This window comes from Anoplolepis gracilipes, chromosome 2 (assembly GCF_047496725.1).
Source record: "Anoplolepis gracilipes chromosome 2, ASM4749672v1, whole genome shotgun sequence".
NCBI classification, from domain to species: domain Eukaryota; kingdom Metazoa; phylum Arthropoda; class Insecta; order Hymenoptera; family Formicidae; genus Anoplolepis; species Anoplolepis gracilipes.
This window is the reverse complement of record NC_132971.1, coordinates 17,489,618-17,510,039: the sequence shown is the minus strand read 5'-3', so window position 1 is coordinate 17,510,039 and position 20,422 is coordinate 17,489,618. Positions and strand designations below refer to the sequence as shown.

The following is a 20,422-nucleotide window of genomic DNA, read 5'->3' as shown; positions in this document are numbered from 1 at the left end:
ACTTGTATACATATAAAATATACGTACATACATAAGCTTAGCATTATTGAAAAATGTTGTTAATTAAGTGTATATCAAACATCTATTTAAAGAATTCAAGCACTCTTTTTGATTCTTTCAAATTATTGACCGATCTATCAAAATTACTTTACATATACATTGACTAGATTCTATCATATCATTATATATTATATTATTATAAAATAACATCAAATCTTGTACTTTACATGTTATAAATTTTAAAATATTACTGCCACAATTATCATTAAATTAAATATACCTTATATGTACAATAATATTCTCAAAATCTCAACTATCTGTATTTGCGTTACACATTTTAATGTATACAATTTTCTGTATCTCGCTTAAATATTACGTCAAACAAATACAATTTTTTTTCCGACATTTGTTGTAAACCATGTAAATGCGCTCTATAATATGCGTGGGACATTTTTTTTCATGAATCTGGAATTGTCTGAGCAAACATTGCAGATCCATTCTGTAAATGGCACACTTGTCGCGCCACCGGATATCATGAGAGCGCGATAGTATTTCCCGCCGGATTTAAGGTCGCGCGACTTGAATCGCGCTCTTCGTGCGGCGTGCGAGATAAGTCTGTTTCATGTATATTTTACAAACCAGGCGGGAAAGTGCTAACGCCAGTTTATTTTGGAAAGAGGCGGATACGAAGGAAGAGGACGAGAGCGGCTGAACTGGAGCGCAATTTTCAGACAATTTCGTGTAATAACTTTTGCATGCGAAATTGCAATAATACGTTTTCTCGACGAACACGTAGGGCGCTTTAGGTTATGCAAAGGGCAGCCTCATCCGCATCTCTTTTTACTCTTTCTCTTTCTTTCCCCCCGCCCCCCCTCTCTCTCTCTCTCTCTCTCTCTCTCTCTATCTCTCTATCTCTCTCTATCTCTCTCTCTTGCTTGCATTTCTTCTCGTATCAGTGGCAATGGCCACTACGTACCGTGAGGTCAGTTTTCTATTTTTCCTTCTCTCTTTCTTTCTCTCTCTGAGATAGCTTCCGTTTTCTTCCCAATCCAATTTCCTTCCCTTTCACTACAGTTCTATGTCTGTTGGTTTTCACTTATTCATACTTCAACCACAAACTTGTAATTACAAATGCCGTTTGTCTCCCTTGCGATCATCAGTATTCATTAACGTATGCTATGTTACTATATTTATTTGAAAAGTATTTGTTTGATTTGCGTTCGGGTTTATTTAAGAAGATCGAGTAATTTACGTGATTAAAGGGATTGTTTAATAATAATATATATTAAGATATTATTTGATAGAAAGAGAGAGAGAGAGAGAGAGAGAGAGAGAGAAATAGCAATAAATACATTGCTTGTATTTATTTATTTAATATTTCAAGATTAAAATATGATTAAAGCACTATTTTTTTCTTATTATTTATTAATAAAATATATTAGTATATTTTCAATATTATCTATTTGCATTTTATGCAAAATGTATATTTTAATTAAGTTTTTAATAAGTATTAATTTAAATAATTCTATTTAGATAATTTTATATTTAGATAATATCTACTTATACAAATTTTAATACTAAAAAATTTGAAATAATACACCTATTAGATAGTAAACATGCTTTAACGTTTGATGTCTGATTCATGTATCAATATTAATAATTAATATTATTAACACTTTTATTAATTTATGTTTAAACTCTAAACTATTTACAGTAAAATGCAGTTTATAAAATTCTGATGATTCTTATTTATTCAAGCATAAATGTTATTTTGATCTAGATCTAAGAGTAACTGTCCCATCATCCTTGCATTTCATCATAAGAACGAAAACAAAGATTTTTCTTGCACTCATGTTTCGATAGTTGTGATAATGCTTTTTCAATATTTTGTATTTTTCTATAGATACTGTGTCGCATTTGGTTTTAACAGAAGTGAAATAAATGGAAAATATTTCAAGTTCTATTGGCAACTTGTCAAATGCAAATAAAGTGATTGGATATTAAAGGACAGTATAAAGAATAAAAAATTATTGAAACTTTTATTTTCTTTCTGCGCGAATATAAGACAATTTCCCGTGCGAACTTGGAAAGCAAAGTAATGCTGAGACATTAGCGCGCGGGGCCGATTCGCGGAAATATAATTTAAAATATCAAATGAATAGAAAAAAAATCGAAGCTGTGTATGCGGATTTTCTTGCAAGAAGAAAGAACCGTATTTCCATAGTTTGCAGTAGTTTTTGAAAAAATTGGCATAAAAAGTGTTGAAGCAGATAATTTTAGATCTATAATTATACGGAAAAAGCGAGTTTATTTTTTGTGTCGTCAAAATTTATATTATTCTTGATAAATTTTCTTTAATTGCTTGTTCTGTAATGTTCCGGAACTGTCAGATATATGAGATTAATTAACAGAGGTAAAAATTAAAAGTATGTATTTTATATTAATTTTAATCATGTGCTATCCTTATTAACTCTTGTAAGATGTATAATGAAATTTGTAGCACGCTTTAAACTGCCATATTTAACTCAAGCATGTTTCATTTGTGAAAATACTAACATTAAAAAGATTTATAATAGGAAATTATGATATTACAGAGTTATTTCCCAGTGCATTTTTAAATTACTTTTATGAAGTATATTTCTTGAATATTCAGAAAAATAAATTTGCAGAAAGAGTTAAAACCTATTTTACAGAAATAAGCATATTAAAATTTTCCTATGCTATACTCTTTACAGCTAATTTAACATTAAAATTGGTTTTCTCAAAACGTGCCTACAATGCATTCCAAATTTTTCACATAATGATTAATGTCTATTTTATATTATTGGGACAAAAATATATTCAAAGTTGTATCTAAATTTCAATTTAATTTAACACACAACTAGCAATCTCTATAAAATTGCCTAGTTTATTTTTTGCAACAAACAGAAAGAAAAGTAAAATAGAGTCGAGACCAAAAAGAAAATTATTATTCTCCAACTCGTCGACAAAAAGTACAGAGAAATTGTGGTCGCATAAATACACGTGACATTCCAACTGAAACGGTAACAAGGACGAGTGTTTTTTTGATAATCGTGCTGCTAGAACAAAGAAAATGTTCGCATTTTATGTTGGTTTGTTTGCAAACAGAGCTTTCAAAAAAATTTATGTCTTGCGAATTTATATAAACTAAGAAAATGAAATGTAGACTACGAAAAGAAAGAAAAAAATCGCAATAAAAATATAATATATACTTCTTTCAATTCAATAAATGTGAAAGGTATGCAGCAAGAAAGTCATATTATAATATATTTAACAACTAACAATAAGAATATTATTTTTTTTACAATTATGATATGTATTATCTGCCAGAATATTTATCCATTCATGTATCAATATTGTACCTAATATATATTTTTTTACACGTTCCCAATTTATATTTGAAAAAAATAATACAATTTAACAATATTTTGTTTTAGATATATAACTGTGTCATGTTATACAATTTAAATTAAAATATTTGGACAATTCATCTTCTTTTTTTCCGCTTAAAAAAAAAGTTTCAAAATAGTAAAAAAATACTACTTATTTCTCAATTTCAAGTTTTATTTTAATGTGATTATATCTTTGTCTATTTAAAATATCTTTCATCTAATAGGAAATATCTTCCACATGTTTCAATCGTGCAATTAAAACATATTGAGATTATGTACCAATATTCGCAAAAATCAAAAAGAATAGTTGTTTAATAACAAATTTGATAAATTAATAAATTTAAAATGTTACTGAAACTTGTAAATCTAAAATTTGTAATCCTAAATTTTAGACCAAATGTGGTTTTATTTAAGTTCCAAAATTAACTTTCGAAAAATTTATTCATCTCCGTCTTTAAATTTTATGTCACTACAAATATATCTATCGTTTTCTTATTCTTTAATTTTAATTGCAACTAATTTTTAATTTATGTACGAAAGATATTGAAGAACTCCTGTTTTAGACGAGAGTGAGTGCAGGATATTGCACCAAGCATGAAATAACGTTATAACAACACGAGAGCAAGCTTTATCTTCGTACTCTGGAAATTGAACGCGACGCGATTCGTACATTTGAGTGTCCTGCGGAAGTGACGTAGCGCTTTGCGTTTACGTGCAGGAATTTTTTTTTTATAGCGGAATTTCTAGAAATACAATTTAGCAAAGTTACAAGATCAAACGGAATCGCAAACGTCCTGTTACGTTTCATTTCAAGTAACAGAGTGTACTCGTGTTTTCCTTGTAATATCAAATATGAACAGTGTTCCAAGAAACATGATCAATCTTATGAAGAACAAATTATTATTTGTTGTCATGTATAGGTATGTATTTTTTGCTGTTACGTGTACACGCAAAGATATCATTCATCTCTCACTATCGATTTAATTCAAATTATCTTAATTTTCACACACGCACACATTTTTACAACTTGATAAAACAGAGAGAGTTTTACGATTTCATTAAATTATTATTATAATTAGTATTATAATTCCGTTCTACTTCGTAATTAACGCAACGCGGTAATGATACTATCTCCAATCTCGAATACGATATCATTAGTGGAGAACTGACAATGAGACGTTACATATGCAATAATTCAATTTCAAGAGTTTACGTTGCTGCTGCTGTTATTTCTAAATTTCTCTTCCCGAGTTTATATTTAACTATGCATGCATGTGCGCCATCCAACATGATAATTAAAATAAAACCATAACACCATCATTCCATTTGTAAAATCAGCGGCCGAGGTTGGACGAGCTATATATTTCACTTTTTTTTTCAAGACCCGTCGTGGAGACCGGATGTGTCCAAGGATAATAAATTGTACCCTCTTTCGTCATCCGGTTCTCCTTTGCTTATGCTTCATTCGGGTATAAATCCTCACACGCGTATAGTGTGAGTGGTGAGTACCCTTCATGAATATAATACAAAAAGTCGTTTTATACAAGCTCGAATATATTAGCGATTTGCGAAAGGAAAATACGGAGATCAAGTAGTCAAAAATCTAGCACTTTTGTTAAGAGTGAATATTAACGAATTTATTTTTAACAACTCTTATATGTATTATACTTTTTATTATATTTTTTTACATAAGTATTATCTATTAAATTATATAATGAGATGTATCGAGCGCAACGTGATACACGTATAATCTTAAACTTTATTACATAATTTTGGAATTTTTCTAAAAAATGTTATTTTTCTAAAAAGAAAGTAAAAGAGTTGAACCCATTTTTATACCTATATTTTGAAATATATTTCGAATTTTGAATCTTAAAATGCATTCTCATGAGATAATCCATGAGATGTAGGCCTAAAGTATCAAAGTTCGACTTGATGAGTATCGATAAAATACGAAAAGGATTGATATTGATAAAATATTAATGATGATTATTCATCCGTCGATTTACAATATTTTCTGCGCATCGTTCTTAAATACTTCTTAAATCTCAATTAGCTGATAACACGTTTATGATTAACATTCTGCATGTACGTATGTGTATGTACGTCAAAAAGCTCACGTGATGCACCAATGCAACTATGATACATTGATCAATATTGTTAATTACAAACAATATATCTGAAACGGAATGTCGTATTTTAGAATCATTTGTCATCAGTTATTGGACATTGGTAAATACAACGTGAAATACTGTTGTTGTATATATGTATATAAATCAAAGAAATTTTAAATTATATCCATAATCCATGCGACGTCCATTGTACATTAGAGATGTTGATGCTTTCAGTGCATATAATTAATTATGTATAATATTGGAATTTCTTTTATATTTCATTGACGCATCATAAACGTTAATTTTGACTCGATCAAAATATGTAAAAAAAATGACTTGTGAGTGACTTGTATATATATATATATTCTTTATTAAAATCTTGAAATCTTCTCTTCTTTGAATAAAAAATAATTATTTTTTATTAATTTTTAATTTTAATTGTTATTTTAATTACTATATCATATTTCAATGTTATATTTTACATTTGAACATATATTATTTTATAAAAGTTAAAGTTTAAAAATTCTATAAATATTTTATTATTTTTTCTCTTTATGTTGTAAATTTTGTTATTTTTGAAAATTATTAAATGTTTTTACCATATGTCTGCAATATTTTGTCTTTTAAAGATTCCAGGTACAGTTAACTTATGAAATCATGTGATTAACAAAATCTTTTAATTCGTATTTTATTTTAATGTTTATTTTTGTTTGAAAGAAATGTTCTCAGAAATCCGATTTACAAAAAATATCGTTAAAATCTTGAATTGTTATTGGTCTCGCAACGGTTCGTTTCGATTATCTTCGGTCATCGTTCGTTCAGTTTTAACGATTCTTTTGCTTAACGTTTGTAATACAGAATCTGATTTACATCTTGTTAGAATATGTTATTTTTCAAACAAAATGTGTATGTTAAATTTTACATTAAGCGCTTTTAATGTTTGACTTTTGGCAGATATTTAAATAGAATCGCGCAAATATTTTAGGTACATATAAATAATTAAAATTTCTAACTAATGCATTGGTGATAATTATGACAATTTGCTAACATGTACAATATCGTTCCTATCGTTCTTGAAAGAAATTAAACTGCACGTTAACAATAATAGTTTGATAAGACTGAAGACTATGCGAATTTAACTTGTCTCGATGTACTGTAATCACGTTACGCTGTGGACTCGATTCCCGCAGTGTTTCTTCTTCGATACTTTTCGCGACAATTAGAAGAAAGTTGCGTTCACCTAACGAAGTACAGAAAGATTGCGGGTACGTATTTCTCTTCGCGAGACAAAGAGACGCACCGGTAACAAATGGTACCGCGGTTTCATCCGAGAGTGTCGTAACTTGGTCGTCGCGTCCAGGGCGTTTAATTCAATGGGGCGGGAATAAGTAATGTACCTTTGATAAAGTCATTTTCCTTCTCCCTCTACCCGCTTCTACTTCGGGGACCGCAGCGCATCCTCCCAAGTGCTTCAGGCAACGAAGCTTGATTATACAAAGACGAGAGCAATTCCACCCCACGACTCGACGTTGTCCTCCTACTTTGGATATTCCGTTTTATGAGTCAGCACTATAATCCTCACTCAGTGTATATTAACGATAATCTTTACTGTTAAATCGAGCTTTAGTCGAGAGTCGGGATTCTCATTATTAATATCGGCTGTTGCTCGTTTTCGCGAGCGAGCAAACGAACGAATAATCATCTTTTGACAAATAATCGATGTATGCAAGACTTACTCACGTTCGCTAAGTCTCGCTTTGATAATTTTAGTGAATTGAATTGTATTGAATGATTTCGATGATTTATGGCGCTTACTAAATAAAATGATCTGACTTTTCAATTATGTATTTTAGTTAAATGCATAAATGATAAAGTTCGCATCGTAGATGAAATAAAATCATAATAAATATAATATTCTTATATTCAATTTGAGATTACATCTCTAATGTTTATCTTCCAAAAACGTTAAGGTAAATAGTAGTATATACCTATGAAAAGCTTAAGTAAATACAAAGTTGCCCCTAAGGAAAAGTGCTACTCTGACAAAGTTCGATTCTCATATCTGAATTTGGAAATACTCTTATCAAAGATTTAATCTTTACAATATCAACGGTAAATATTATATATAACGTTAATTTAAATACTTGTTATGATAAAATCCATCGGACAAATAAAATGAAATGAATGTTTCAAGCTATTTCAAGTTATCTTATATTCTATAAGGAATTCTGTATGTTCTGTAGATTGTTCAGTATAAATAGTAATTAAATTAATTAAATGTAAACCAATATTAGATAGATCTAATTTGGTTACAATTAGAGATTAATGTCAAGTTGCTAAATCATAAATATTTGATTAATACAGATATATATCAGCGAATAATTTGAAGTGCTAAAATATCGAAAGACTGAAAAACAAATTTAAAATAAAATATAAAAAAAAGTTTCGATTCAAATTGTGATAATATTTAAAGTACGCTCATATATTAGTGTGTATATATAATTTATAAAATATGTAGAAGTTGCAATATATAACATTTGCGTGTATGTACTCGTTCGGGAAAAATTATGGCTTGATAACAATGGAATGTACACATTGCAGTTTACTGAAAAAACTGCACACTAAGAAACATCAAGTTTTGAATTCATAAAAATGTTTTTGTGTATATCAATTGGTTTAAAGATTTAAAAATTAATTTTAAAGATTACGTAATTATTTAAAAAATTACACACACATACATACACGAATAAGAATTTTTTCTAGTAATTTTATTTTAAGTAATAACATTTAAGCGGTGCAGAGCTACATATTTATATAATATTTATAAACTTTAATATTTAATGATTATTGTATATATTGTTATTACTATAATGCTACAAAACGGTTGATTTGCGTCAGCGAAGAAAATCATATTCGCAATTTAAAATTGCAAGAGAAGAACAAATAGCCTTTGCGTGCAACTAATGCAAACTGTATAAATGTTATATATGAATAAGCCATTATTCTTGATAATTTTTCTCTAAAGGATTGCAACGTTGAATATAATTTTAATACATCCGCGCGGAAAACTTTAGTCGTGCGTTCCAGCGCATGTTGTAATTTTTATCGTCCACTTCCCAACGGAATTCTGTTGTGTTTAGGAATTTAGTATCACGACGTACACGGTACTCTCATCGACGCGATGCTGTTTGAAGCTCAATCCTTGCTCTACTTTATTGGAACTGGCGACTTTGCTGATTTTTATTTCAATGTTGGACACGAACACGAAATATATCGAGAATCGAAACTGCGAGAAAATGTTTATAGTGACAAACACGTGACAATTTTGATATGAGCATGTAGTTTGTAACTTTGAGTCATGCTTGTTGTTTAATATTAAATGTTACTTTATTAACTAACTACGAATATTCAGCAAATAAACGGTAGAGGAAAAATGATATATCTCGATGATACAGAATTTATGGATTTTTCATAAAGCAAATAAATTTGCAAACTATGCACTCACATGCAGTAAATTTATTTTTATGATGTAAAAAAAGTGAATTCTTTTTCAGTGTGATAACTTTTCATCCCGTTTACATTGTCGGTATATTCACAAACGTATGATACATTATGTATGTATGTATATGCATGTATTAATATCAGCTATTTATTATAAAAAATGGATAATATTAAAAGTGTATGTGTTAACTGTGTGTATAAAAATGTCACGACTGCTATTCTTGTTGCTGGCAATGTTATTTTATCTCTACCTTTATGCGCAATAATAAAATGTCAAAGATCCGTCATGCATGTTTTATAAATAAAACGTTGTTCATTTATCGCGTTTTACATTAATAAGAATGACATACATTCTTCTCGTGAACTTATGATCATCGAAATAACGAGCAGTGGCATATCGCCATAAAAACTATATTCTTGCCCCTTGTAATTTATCCGTTCCGTCACAATATTAAGAAGAAAAAAAGAAATCTGCACGGAGGGGAGTTGGTATGCCATTATTGCTCTTCTCGTGCCAGCGTGAAATGGAATTTTTTATGACAGGCAGCTCTTATGGGTCGCATTTGTGTTGAGTGAGAAGAATGGACAAATTCTAATTCGGTCAGGAAACATATAGTGGTCCATTACATACACACGCGCGCATACGCTTATACACACACACACACACACACACATACACATACATATGTGAATTAACAAAGATGGAAAATGGCAGATTCGATCATCATTGAATATCCTGGCACTTCAGAAACGAAACACGGCATCAGTCTCGCGCAATTTGAATTGCCAAGCGCGCGCATATCGAGAACTTGAAAATAGCTTAATCGATCATCTTCTCATTTTGCATTACCTTGGCTGTCATACCGTAAGTTACTCGCTCAGCGACTCGATAATGCTTTGAATTATAATCACGGAAAACGATATATAGATATTGAATAGGATTAGTAGTCTATAGCGGATGATCGATTAACCATAAAGGGATCAAAACAGAATTATGAAATGTTGGACCGTAACTGTCTAGGATTGAACTACTTATTACTAGTAATGATTGTTTAAAATTTTTATAAGTATCTTTATATCGATGATAAAATATTCAACAAAATGTTTTTAATCTTATAGATAATTTGTGTAAGTTTGCCTAAAGTTATCTTTGTTCTTACTGAATTAATATATTTTTAATGCATATAGATAATAATGGTACGTTATAAATTTGTAAAATGTTGTTTTATACAATAAAATATAATGAATAGAAAAAAATATTTATTTATATTTATAATACATGATTTATTTTTACAAAGACGCATAGTGAATGTGTGTGATATAGGTATTATATGTAAATATTATTGTATATACATAATTTTTAATCAAATATTTTAACGAAATAATGATTAAATTGTAATTGATGTTAATAAAGTTTTCAAGTATTAAAATTTAAGTACTTAATGTCTAATGATTATAGAGTAACAATTATATTTTTTATGATCATTCATCTGATATTGATGATCTGTTCACACTTAAGAGCGGATCAAGTTGAGTTTTATGTTCACACAATTTCACACACGTTAAAACCACTAACAAATCGAACAGCAATTAGCGAAGTGACCGATTATCGAACCTCTCTAAGCGATTTGCATAACGCACGAATAATTATAATCAAAGTAATTAATTGTCCCCCATTGCTATCCGTTCTCACAAATTGTCATCAATACGATCCGCGAAATCTGCGAAACAACTAAATCGTAATCCTACGTAGGTTTGCAGTATTATTATTAATTCAATTTGCATTACGTCAAAGGATAGTCAGAGACGTTTTTCAGTCAGTTAGAAACTTTTCTGAGAATGTAAAGTACATCCTTAACGTAAGGCAAATTAGAGTTGAAATTATATGCTTTATCATTCTTAGCAATTTAAATATATTATGGAAATAAGAATTGTGCTTTTTTTCTTAATAAGTCTTTTCATACGTAATTTAATCCAGTCCTGAAATGTTTCCTTGTATGAAACTTTTATTTTGTAAGAAATTCGTCGCTGATTCTATCAAGAGTAACAAAAATTTTTTATTGCGATTCAAAAAGTTTAAAAAACATTTTATGTGAAAATATTTAACGTACTTTGTTTCAAATAGTAGGTAATTCATTTTTCGTCGGATACTAAAAAAAAAAAAAAAGAAAAAATAAAAAATTAACAAAGTCAGACAATTTTCCATCAGTGTGCTGTATGCGTTTCCAGAATATTAAATCACCAATGGCTGCCTGAAAGTATTCATTCTGCAGTGTATTCACAAATCCATTCGTTTCATCGAACGCTTTTCAAATAAATAGAAACATATGAATGACAATTTTTCGACACTTATAACGATACCAAATATATCCATAGAAAGATGAAATTTTGAAGCTAAAGTAATCGTCTTACGCTTCTATATTATTACGTTTATGCTATTTATACTCGTTAAATTCTACCGATTTCATGAGCACGCTTTACTCCATTTAAGTATTAATCCGAACGTTATGGGAATACCTATGGGTTTTAATCGATTTATTTTATGATAGAAGGAGCGACGAATAAAGCACAGGTAATGCAGGTGATTGAATAGTGTTTCACTGAAGAATCGGCTTATATCCCAGAGTGCCGCACAACAAGCCGATAATGGGTACCTGTTAATTACTCGTTTTAACAAGTCCGTTGCGCTCCACTGATGGATTCGCGACACCCAGCGGGACGATTCATTACGACATCGCTCTCGAAAGTAAACCGAGCAGAAAAGTTGTACGTTTAATGTGTGCGAGAACTCAAGCCGTGCTATCGAACGGATTTGCACCTAACTCTCCTTTTCTTTCTCTCTTTTCTTTCCGATTGTATATCGGAAAATACCTACTGGCCATTTCTCTGCATGGAACGTTGAACGTAAATCCGAAATAAAACAGTGAAGGGCGATCGATTGGCGGCAATTCGCGAAATTACGCCTCGTGAATGAAGACGAATAGTTGACTACCGACGTATCGTCTATTTCGCGTGTTCACGATGGCTGAAACTCTATGCACGTGTCGCGATTGTGACAATAGCCATGATCCCGTGTCGTTCAAACACCAATCTACTTCCAGTACTTCGAAACGCACTTTAACCTGCATATGTACTAAAGTGTTTTTTCCGAATGTGTATACGTGTGCGCGTAATTTTTTTTTTAGTTTATACTCTATTCATTTAATAAATTAATTTTACAGATAAATAGATGTACATTTTTAATACATGCGTGTGTGTAAGAGCACTAAAAAAAAATAAACATACCGAAGATTGTCACATAAGAGCGTATTCCCAATTAAACAAAAATGAAATATTAAGGCATGTGAAAGCTCTACATGTCTTATATCTTATAACAATGCTGCGTACTAATTGATCTAATAATTATGGAAGTATATGTAAAAATATTTAGACGTACTCCTATCGAATACAATTCTTTTAAATCTTTTTTTCTTATTGTAAAATTGTGATTTCGAGCTTACGCCATTATATTATAAAACCCTCATTATATAAAATGATATTGATTAGTATTTCGACAAATTAATTTAAAAATATTTGGACTGCTAAATGCGCTTTAGTCAAAAATGCTATAAATAATTAAACTAAAAAATTCACACTCGAAACTCGAATAGATAAGAGATTAAATATTTGGTATAATAAACATCATCAAGTAAAGTTTTATATTGTCCCGTCCTGAATATTCTCTCTGCTCACAGTTGATATAATTTCAGTAGGGTATCGTACGCAAAAAAAAATCCGTAAGTAAAACTCCAAACTAAACTTTAAAGCTAAAAACGAGACCCTAAACTCAGCCCGATAGGATAATCGATTAGCTTTGAGCATTTTTATTACCTAACAGTGCAAAAGCGTCCGAGAGCTACCGTCCAATAAAATTCCTTCCGCTAGAAATATAAGTTGGAGAACGCATTGCATATTCAGCGTATACAGTCGATTGCATATTCGGCACCAAAATTTGCGCGGCATCGTTGATAAATTGTATTACGTTTTTCGTCTAGAGTGCAAATCGAAGTCCCCGCTTTCGTTACCTAGTCCGCTCTTTCATCATCATCGCCGTCGCTCTCAGCGCAAACGGCATAAGATCTAATTAGAAAATCAAGCGAAAATTGTCCGTTGGCTCTTATAAGTAAATATTGTTCATTATACGTATTTGCAATAATAACGAAATAATGAAATATCGATTGATGTATATTGACATTGCTTAAGTGGTATTATACAATGATTGATACGGTTATTATTATAACCAAAATTATTATGTTACTATAATTATGCCATTTTAAGCATACGCGTCTGTAATCCTTCATACACATGTACGTTCGATACAATGCATGATTATTAGCACAATATTTGAAACAATGTCAACTGCACTCTCTTCAGTTAATTATTAATTAACTGAACATGTTCATTATAGTTTTACAGAATGCATATTTATAATTGAGCAATATTTTATCGAGTTCATCGAGATTTCATTAAATGATTTAAATAAAATTGCACTAAAATATTAATTAAATTTACTCTCTAATTACAGAAAATAAAGGATTATAAATTTAAGAAGATTAGAAAATTAATAACCTTAATTATAATCAAAATTTAAATATCAGAATTAATTGAAAACTAAAAATTCTTGATATTAGTTTTATCAATCATAAATATATACTGCTTAATTGTTTAATAATATAATGCACATGAAATTTTTAATTCAACATTTAAGAGTAAATAAAACTTTCTTTATACGTTTATTTAAAGAATTAGAGATTATTATTATTTTTATTTTAGCCTTTCTTCTGTTTGATCGATTTGCGCGAACGTGCTTGTTAATTAGCTTTGTGTGATAAAAATATGAGTTAAAAGGCCTAATAAAATATCCGTTATTATCATGGATAATTTCATCATAAATCATTCAAGGATTAGATCCCGTTAAAGATGGACACGTTTTCTCAAAATATCTTGTATGCCTGATCACTTATTCACAGAAGATATTTAACGATACATTCGCGCGCGCACGCACATATACACACATATACACACCGACATGAAAAAACGTATGGATTTCACTTACGGATCTCGGAACTACACATTTAAGGACACTGCGTGTGAATTTCTCAGGACAAGGGAGCGCTCCCAGAAATGCATCCAAATCTCGCTGCAATGCAGTCCTCCGGAATTTCTGGTGGATTCTCTCGAAGGGAATCCTCCGGATCCTCCTCGCGGCACAATAGATCCGGAAAAACCCCTTACTCGGTCGTTACGCGCACTTTAACGCGCCGTTTATCGCAATGACGGCGACACGCACGGTGCAGTCACTTCCGGTCCATGTCCCTGTTGAATCCCCAGGGTATTCGACACCGCTTATGTATCACGGCTCCTCTCGTCGGAGGAGGAATGCAGGCCACTGATCCAAGTCACAAACGGCACGCACGTTTATTCCGTCATCACCTCGCAATCAGTCACTTCGATCCGCTCCATCGATCGCGAGTGCATAAACGTTCACTCTGAGCGGGCGCAGAGGCGAGACCCGAACAAATCGCCATTCAATCAATCAATCATTCGTTCGCGATCACGATTGCGATTTACATCCTAATGAGTCGATCGGAACACTATTACAATACACTGTCGCACTGTCAAAATGCAGATGTAATCGTGCTATATTAAATGCCAATTATATTAAAACCGATCGGCAAATTTAAAATTACGGTACGGTGCGATTCGCGAAGTTCACTGTCGGAAGAGTGAGAAGATCGACGATTTCTCTCTCGATCGATGTCGGATCGCTGATCGAACATCGACGAACGCGGATGTCAACGACCAGGGTGGAAGGGTGAAGAAAGCGAATGCGTGTATATCCAACGTTCGCGAGGTGCAAGCGACACGTCGTGATGTTGGCGGGCGACTAACCTCCGAGAACCGCTTTGCACCCCCGGACGCCGCGCATGCCCCCTACCTTAAAGAACGCACCCCCGCTCTCGCATCCCCGCTCGAGCCTCCCTCGGCTCGTGCAGCTACTCCCCCTATTCACCCCTTCCCCCCTCCCTGCCCCGCTGCCCAAACCGCGTTGACTTCATCTTTTTTGACGAGGAAACCGCCACTCTCTTTTCTCACCTCTCTCACGCCCTCGTGTCTTTAGGTTAGCATATATGTCCACCGTTGCACCGTCCATCTCCATTTATATCCCTTTCTATTTGCATCGTAATCGCACCTCTTTCGATTAGTATGCGCGATATCTTAAAATTTTTCCGAAAAATTTTTTCTTGGCACAATTTTTTTTTCTTAATTTTATATAAAGTTACATTATTTTCTTTTTTAATTACACAAGGAAATAAAAATAAAAAAAAAACTCCTGTAATAAATCATTCTAGAATGAATCAAGAATGACTCTCTTTTGCTCGCTTAAATTAAAGTAAGCCTTTTTCTTCAGAATTTCAATTTGAGATTCCGATGCTAAGATAATTTATGTTAAATATTATAAATTTTTATGTAACATATAATGACTTTCACGAAATATGTTAAAGAATCTGCTAAAAGCAAAGTTGCAAATACAGAGTTGAAATAATTAATATCATTTTTAAATCGTCTTTTGCTAAATATTATATCACAAGAAATAATTAATTTGGATACAATTTTTGTTCTAATTTGTAAAAAATTTAATAATAAAAAATTCTAATTTATAGAACAAAGAATCGTATATATTTTTGATTTAAAAATTTAATGTGAGTAGAATACGTATAAACTATCGTGACCCAATGTTGAATAAAGCTGGCATTGTATCACTACATGTCACAGGGCAAATTTTCTGGCGAAATACAAAAACATTTTTCGCCCAGGTAGTAAAAAATACGAGCAAAAGATAGAAAATTGCGCAGGGTAATTTCTTGAAAATGTCACAGGGGCTCGCCCCGGGAAAATACTTTTCGTACGTTGGAAAATCTGTGCTATAGGATGAACTAAAACGAGTTTTCATTTTTCACCGTACGTTGGCAAACAATAGGTTACTAGTATAAATATTCGGTTGAATCTATATTCCGAATTTTTAACAGAAGAAAGAAAAGAAAACAAATCTCTCACGAGACCGTGTATTTCTTAGACGCAACTTTCATAGGCGATTCATTTTCTTAAAAAAATCATATTTTTTATTAAATATTATTTTTTTATATCTTTTTTTTTAATGAAAAGAAATCATAGACTTCTTAATATATATTACTTTAATTGTATAAAATTAAAGGTTGTATAAAAATTCTTTACCATAAAAATATAAAATTATGCCCAAATTTTATCTTTGTTTAAAGCAACGAAATTCTATTTGTATAGGATTGAAAGCCATCGATGTCTCGATACATTTGTTAAGACGGAAAATATGATCGAAGTCAAATATAAAACTTCAGGAAGGTTGCGGCGAACCTAAATAAGATTCTTCGGTATAACTTCTACCACACCCAAGTAATAATGCGATCGTTTCATTTCGATCGCGCGGCAGCGGCAGAACATTTTTCACATCGCCGTTCCGGTGTGCGTCATAGAATTCAGGCCAATTCAACCGTCGTATTTTATGAACCATTCGAATGTCCGGCACGAGCTTTTTTTTCACCAATCCATAATATTTCTTACAATGGTGTTTCTCTTCATAGTTGACTGTAGATTGCAGCGTGTGTCGTGTTTCGACAACGCGCGCGATAAAGGTCGGATATATACGGTATATATTCGCCTCAGCGATCTTTTTCTCGGTTTACATCGGACATTGCGGTACGGGATTATTATTTGTCACGATAACGAGAATGAACGGCAGGTCGTTTTATTGTCGATATTTTGTCGCGCGAATCATGAGAATCGCGACTCTGCATCGTCGAAGCTCCTCAACTCGAGAACGCAGGATTACAAAAGAATTTAATACGCCGACTAGTATTCCAGGATAATTCAAAATCGGAAGTTTATTCAGAATCGCAATTCTCTTCCAATTACGAGATCGTAGAGAATAACACCTCGCTTTCGACGTGTTTTTATGAAGATTATTACGAGAAGAACGATTCATTCGCTCGCTGCAGATACTAGTAGATGCCTCTTGTATTTCTATCGTTTCCTATTATTTTCAACCTTTAGTCGACACGTTGTCTCTTCTCAATTGGCTAAGTCTCTCTGTTTTCTTTGATCAAAAAACCGCCAATCATTTCTTATCACGAAATGATCACCGTAACAAAGTGAATCATTAAGCAATTCTTTACGTAAAATCGCCCGCCATCCGACATAGAATGTATTTTATCTAATATTATTTTTTCTCCTATATTTAACTTCTCTTAAAAGTCCCATTGCACAAAGACATGTCATAAAAATTACTATAAAATTACTATAAAAATATGATAGAGATTTGTCATAAAAAAGACATCGATACGTTTTGCGTATCGTATCATATTATATTCTGTATATTTTATAGATGTTAATAAAAAGCTAATAAACATACATTTTTTCTTTTCTTTTCTCTCTCTTCTCTTATAATATATTTGCTAATTAAATGTTAAATATTGTACTAATGTAAAATATTCATTAAATAGTGCAGAGAAACATTATTTACATATAAGCTCACCAAAATTATTTACATAGTAGAAATGTTATTTATAGATAAATTTAAAATGTATATACCTCATTTTTATCAGAAAAATTCTACACATTAAAAAAAAGAAGTATGAAAGCTTATGTAAAAAGTATATCTTTTTTTACGATTATTATAATAAAAACATATTTTAATATTCTTTCCATTAGTCTCTTTTATGTATATATCTTTGTTTAATAAAATTATAAAACGTTTTCATAATCTATTTGGTATAATAAGAAAAAATAAAATTATATTTTATTTTTTTAATTTATGGAAATTAAATGCAAATGTAAATGAGAGATTTTATCAGCGCGCGCGCGCACTTCAAGTTTCAGGATCCATAAAGTTTCAAATCGATTTAGTGACTTTCTCATATTACAGTCAACCGAAAATAGCTAAATAGTGGCTGTTTTAGGGGAATCTTGTACTTGGAAAATGAGCGCGTTTACTTTTGTTAAGGTGAGTGCCTGGGGCTGGTTTACCCTCGCGTGACACCGAGCGAGGGTTGCAGTTCTCCCAAGAAGACGGCATAAGGAGAGAAAGAGGGAAGAGCAGAAACATTGGGCTCTAAAGAAAGACGTAAAACGAATCGTACGACTTACGGGATCCTTTCACTTTTCGAGGGACCACGAAGAGATTGAATAGTTCTTTTACGTTAGTCTCTCTTTCTCTCTCCCCCTCTCTGTCTCTGTCTGTCTCTCTCTCTCTCTCTCTCTCTCTCTCTCTCTCTTTCTATTTATCTATCTCTGCTTCTTCCTTACATGGCTGATCTACCTATAGTACGCTTCCTCATTGAAATTCTTCACGATGATCGAATTCATTATCGCACCACCTTCGTAGCGCGTGTTTTCAAAGCCCAATCTCGAACTCACATGTGCCTTATGTTATTCAAACTGTGATTCATGTGTTTTATCTCATAACTTTACGATTAGGGAAAATAGATCCGTTATTATTCCTACATATTAATGAATCTTTAATATTAAAGATATCTGTTATTATTAAATTGTGCAAAAGTAAAAATTTTTAAATGCTAACATTTACAAATCTTTCTTTTACATTTTGAGTTTAATATTTTAACTTTTCCGCGTTGAATTGAATAGATTTCGCAGTACATTATAATGCTTCTGCAATAATTTATATTTATTTACACATTTAAATATGAGAATTTGCATACATGCATATTATCACTTTATCATTGTAATAATTTAGATAACTTTTTTAACGAACATGTAATCGCGAAAATTTACAAATTCGATATGAAGGCTATATTCTAACGATAATTAACACAGGTAAACTCCAACTTAAATTTTATTATTATATAAATATAATTTAGAAATTATCCAATTATAAAATGCAGTTAATATTCGTTACCTTGCAAACAATACAATAAATTTTGAACATTGAATTTCTGCCAGAAATATTTACAAAAGCAAACAGTTATTTAACGCTATTTGATTGAGTAATCGATAATAAAGCTTATAAATATCTGCCAGAAACATTTTCGATGTTTTCCATCGAGAAAACCTGCATAGAAATAGTTCAGTTTAGCAGAAAAAGGTAGACATTAATAATTGATAATCAGAGGTCAACAAACGCTAATTAAAAGTCAACATAGCTATAAAAGAAAATTCGCAAAGTTCCCAAATGTCGTCAAGTTGAAAGAGGAAAAGGGGATGCGCCGTCGTTTGTTTTCTAGGTCGTACCATCCTCGTACATTTAGGATGACTCGATGCATCAAGACCGAGATCAATGAGCTCGATCGTTAGTCATGTGCCGCAGCGCGGGACGGATTCAAATTAACCGGTTAATGGGAAAGTTCAGGCAGCGTGAGTTTCTAAATCAAAGTGTCGGATCGACTCGAAGACGTTCGCGAGAGTTGACAGCGACAGTGTTGTGTCAGCGATACTAATGGCCAATTTGGTTCTTTCTCGTAGCCGACGATACGTCGCGCATAATCCAACGGATTACTTTGCCAGCTGATCAATTTTTTTCATAGAACGCTGGGGATTTAAACTCACTTCAACGGAATGAGATCATCAATCACGTGTGTCTTTAGGAGACCTGAATTGAATTCTAAAATTAACCATGATTGACACGCGATAAACATAATATAATTTTTTGTGTACACATTTTTCTTTATATATTAAAATATAAAATATACAAACTAAATTTTAAAGAATTGCAAAAAAAAAAATAATACTCTTACATACATATATAATTTACTATATATTTTATATATTTATGATTATTCTGTATCTCTTTTCTCATAAACCTGATTTATATTTTGTATCTTTATACATAATGCAATCATTGCAAACTATGATCTTAAATTACGCAGAGATTGGAAGTATATTGATTGTAGCAGATGAGATGAGCACAAGAAACTTCGACAATAATATTATTAAATTATCTATTTTATATAAGTTAAGATGCCCGAATTGTTTTACTGTTTGATACTCAATGCGGCGAAACTTTGTTACGCAACATAAACTATCTATCTAATCGCATTACAATAGAAACTATTTGAATCTCTACTATCGTATTTTCAGTGATTCTTGAACAGTTTTATAATTCAGAAAAGTTTTTCGTAAAGTCTGATCAAAGTGCATCGAGCGTTAAAACACAAATAAAAGAAAAGATTGTAAATGAGAAATGAAAGATAAATGTCATTCTTTCACGTTTTTTATCATTTCTTACATGAAATGAGTTACTTTATGTTCATCATAGTAACAAAAGTGCCTTCGATAAAAAATTTCATCTGTTTTAGTTTTGATCGA

General features: G+C 31.5%; 1 protein-coding gene across 1 annotated transcript in view; it reads right to left on the bottom strand.

Annotated features, from left to right (window-relative positions):
- Window positions 1-14,959, bottom strand: part of LOC140662810 (neural cell adhesion molecule 2) — a 79,983-nt gene extending 65,024 nt beyond the window's left edge. The window contains exon 1 of the mRNA XM_072886461.1: window positions 14,124-14,959. The gene's annotated coding sequence lies outside the window, so the exon portion shown is untranslated. The remainder of the gene's footprint in view (window positions 1-14,123) is intronic.
- Window positions 14,960-20,422: the final 5,463 nt, after the last annotated feature.